Source organism: Cynara cardunculus, unplaced genomic scaffold, assembly GCF_001531365.2.
Source record: "Cynara cardunculus var. scolymus isolate 2C unplaced genomic scaffold, CcrdV1 Un_Scaffold_3000, whole genome shotgun sequence".
NCBI classification, from domain to species: Eukaryota; Viridiplantae; Streptophyta; class Magnoliopsida; order Asterales; family Asteraceae; genus Cynara; species Cynara cardunculus.
In genome coordinates this window covers 25,909-30,445 of record NW_020201308.1, presented here as the reverse complement: position 1 = coordinate 30,445, position 4,537 = coordinate 25,909, and positions in this window count along the sequence as shown.

Genomic DNA, 4,537 nt, shown 5'->3' with positions numbered 1-4,537 from the left:
GAATTGCGTGTCCATATCTACTGCCGAAGCAGAATATGTAGCTGCTGCGAGCTGTTGTTCTCAAGTTTTATGGATGCAGACACAGCTCAGAGACTACGGGTTTTATTTTAACAAAATTCCTATTTATTGTGATTCTAAAAGTGCAATCGCTATTTCCTGTAATCCTGTCCAACACACAAAGACCAAACATATAGATATCCGGTATCATTTTATAAAAGATCATGTAGAAAAATGAACCATTGAACTGTATTTTGTAAATACATAATTTCAATTAGCTGACTTATTTACGAAAGCTTTAGATGAAAAATGTTTTAGCTTTCTCGTATCTATGTTAGGTATGCTTAATTTTAAAATTTGAATTTTTATTAAAAACAATTCAATTTATTGAATTGTATTTAATTCAAATTCATTTGGTCAAAATATCTGTATTTTTTAATACAAGTCAGTGTTTCATTTTTTTATCTGATTTTAAATTCTCTGATCGTGGAAATCTATATTTGAGGGGGAGTGTGGATCTTTATCTGTATTTTTATCTGATCATATTTTAAGGGGGTTTGATTTTATCTGTATGGACTAACAATTTAAATTTTCCTTACAGGTTTTTCAAACATTATCTAACTTTTGAAAGATTTAGAGTTCAAAAATATAAGTGTTTGGCCGATTTAGACTAATCCGGACAACACTTGTCCGATTTATTGCAAATCCAGACAACGTAGTGTCCAATTTAGACTAATGCGGACAAAAGGCTATATGATAAACTCTTATCCGGATAAAGTTAGATATGTTTTACAAGGAGTTGAGCGGATTTCTAAATCGCTTAGTCACTTTGAGCGGATTGCTAAATCGCTTATGTCATTTGTGCATTTCAAGTGATTAAATCGCTTATTTGTTGAGCGATTTAATTCCTTCGTTGAGCGATTTAATTTCTTCTTTGAACGATTTATTCCTAAATCGATTAACTCTTGAGCGATTTATTATTAAATCGGACGACCCTTGACCGGTGTTCTTCTAAATCGCCTATGCTTTGAGCGATTTATTGTCCGGATTATCACTTAGTTGTTTTACATTCTCTAAATCAGACACCTCTTGTCCGATTTATCCTAATCCAGATAAGCTTTGAGCGGTTTAGAATCTGAACGGTTTTTTAGTTTGACTATAAATACTCGATTCATTTTTAAATTTCATTTTTTACTTTTACCCTAAATCGCGTATTACTGTTCATCTTCGTCGTCGCTTAACTTCTTCTAAATCGCTCAAGAACTTTAATTCATCGATCAATCTTGATTCTGTTTCTTCATTTCTTCTTAAAAGGTTTATATTCTATCATGATAATCTTGGACTATATTTTGTATTGGACTGTAACTATTGAATCTAATACTTTGAATTTGAATCTAATAATTTTGGACTGGTAAATCGATTGAATCTTAAAATGAATCAAAACCTATATAATCGATTCTAATCAAAATGGTTTTGGGTTAATATGTTGTTTCAGTTTTGACCGATTTAGTTTTTAGGATTAGTTTAGGTTTAGATTTTTTTTATTAGTTTTATTCGATTTACAGTTTTTGTGTCTTGGCCGGATTATTCACCGGAGAAGGTGACCGGAGTTTACTCCGATCAACCTTAATCTGGTTGATACTTGTTCGGTTTAGGTTTAGAGTTGGAATTTTTTTTTAATTTTGTTGTTGACCGGATTTTTAATCCGGTTGATAATATTTTTAATTTTTTTAAGTTTTTGTTTCTTTTAGTAATATGTGTGTTTTTTTAAGTTTTATTAGAATTCCTGTTAGGACAGAAAGTCAGTGTAAAATTGTATTCGTCTTGAAAGTTACTATTGTCTATAATTAAAATAGACATCGTGTTTGACTTTGTATGTAAGGTTTGATTTTGACTAGGCTTTTATTGTTTGACCCTATAAATAGGGTGTTTATCTTGTAATTGTAGCAGGATGCTTATTGTAAATCATAATACGTAATAGAGAGTTTCACCACACTTTGAAGATTGACTTTTTCTCTCTATTTCTCCTACATGTTCTTAATAGAAAATCTTATCTTCCATCGATTATTTGAAGGTTTTTTTTAAGATTGATCATATAAGGGACACACAATTCCTTTTAATTTTTTTAGATAAATTTTTTTAAGTATTTTTTTTTAATGTTAGATATTTTTTTAGTAATAAGTTTCATTTTTTTTGTAGTAAATTTGTTTTTAGTGATTTTTTTTAGTATTTTTCTAAAGTCTTGATTTTTTTAAGTTTTTCATTTTTCTTTAATTTTTTTTTACTTTTATTTTGAGAAATTCGCTTTGTTTCATGAATTCAGAATATAATATTTTAGACATTTTACAGGTAAATGACGGATTTTCAACATCAGTCTGACGAGGAATCCCACATTCCTTCTGTCAGGCCTGATAATATAAATAATCCTCCCCAGCCATTAAACCAACCTATACCCGAAGAAAATTTACTTCCACAAAGCCAATATCTCGAAATTAAACCGAACAACTATTCCTTTAGCTTTGATATGCCTGCCGAATATCAAATAATCCTAGAAATCTTGTGCGGACACCCAATTTCGTATTCCCTTTCTACCCATACACCAGTTCCCATGATATATCTACAGCAGTTCTGGAATACTCTTACATTGGCCAAAGACAGAGAAACTTTCTACTTTGAAGGAAGCGTAGACGAGTATGTCAGTCGGTTGACATTAAAAAAAACTACGAAGAATACTACGCCTTCCTGGCCCGGGCTCCACAGGGTTTGAAACTCTTGTGACTGACGACGAACTTTGTCGTGACATCAAACGGTTAGGATACTCGCAAGAGTTGCCTAATCCATCACAATTCAAACGGAGATTCCTACCTTCTATCTGGCATCTTTTATTCTCAATCCTCAATAGATGCTTAACGTCAAAAACTGGGGGAATCGACACGTGCAGTAGTTCATTTATGAAGTTCTTTCATGGGATCGTATTCACGCGCAAGTACGATTATGCGCTCATAATATGGAATGAACTGGTGGAGCTCGTCAATGGTAAAAGATTTCCATCTAAAGCCAGAAAGTTTGTGCATTTTCAATGGTTTCTGCAACTTTTCATAAAAGCAATGATGAACTCTAACGAAGACATCCCGGCCAGAGCTAACAGTGAAATGGGGCCATTGTTTGTCATGTCTAGAATTCGACAACATACCGAAGTTGAAGATCTAGACTCTATCATGGAAATTCCACTCGAGCTATTTGCCTTCGCTGATCAGAGGGCTCAGTGTGTTATAGACTATAGATGAGTGATTGATCCTATAGTTCAGAAAGAAACGGTTGAACTTACCCCGGGATCACCCCATGCCTCAGCTGAGAGAGAGGCTATAGTTGTAGGTGAGAGTGTTCAGGAACATGGGTTACCTGAACAGGGCTGTGCGTTGAGGGAAAATGTAATTGAGAGGAGTGTTGAGGAGCGGGGAGCCTTTGATCAGCACAATACTTCATTAGATAGTACTTCCTTGACTTCTTCAAGTTCGAAAGATACAATATCCGACAACCAGGCAGCTCAGGGTGATGACAATGACAATGATGATGATGATGCTGACAACCCTGCTCAACCAATTCTTTCACAGAATATTCAAATAGGAGCAGTGGTTGATAATATTGATGAGATTTTTCCAAAGTTTGAACCTCCACACATTTGTCCAAGTCTGGATTCTCTGTCGTTTGATGTTGATGATTTTGGAGGCAAACTTGATGATTATGATCGCATGCTGGAAGATATGTCAAATATTCCAGTATAAGGAGGTGATGAGGGAGCTGAAGTTGAAAATACTGAGAGGTTGAGTGAGAGGGAAGCATAAAAAGATGGAGAGTGTGTGAGTGGAGCACAAAATCAAGATCAAGCTCCTATCCCAGCGGATACATATAGTCGGGCACCCACATCTGCTATTGTAACATCCATCTTCCTAATACGCTTAATTATGTGTTGAAAATATCGACTTTTCGGGTATGGTTTTGAGCATTGGGTTCAAACAATGGAATCTTTTTATTGGAGCTTGTAGGTTATCTCGTTTCGGAAGCGTAGGCGAAAACCCCCCTCTAAAACGGAGTCCCGAGCAAAAAGTTATGCAAATTGTTTTTAGTGTTTAGGGGTCAAAAAGGGTACCCAGCCGAGTCAACCCGACCCAACTTGGGATTTAAGTCGCAAATCATCAAATCAGCCCATTTTCAACTCCGTTTTCTCTCAAAATCAGTCTTGGTGTTCTAAGGTGCGATTACACACTTGGGAGTTAATCTATCCCTAAATCAAGTGTTTTATCAAGATTATTGAAGGATTTATAGAGAAATCAAAGGTAAAACTCGTATTTATCCTTATTTGATGACATGCATAGAGTTTAAGTCCTTACATGTGATGATTTATAGATGAAATCATGAAATTATGTTAGGACTAAGTGTTATTATTAGTTAGTATATGAAATCCAAGGATGGATTGTAAGATTTCTTGAAATTGTGATGTTAGCTCAAGAACAAGTGTTGACTTTTAGGAGTCAATTTG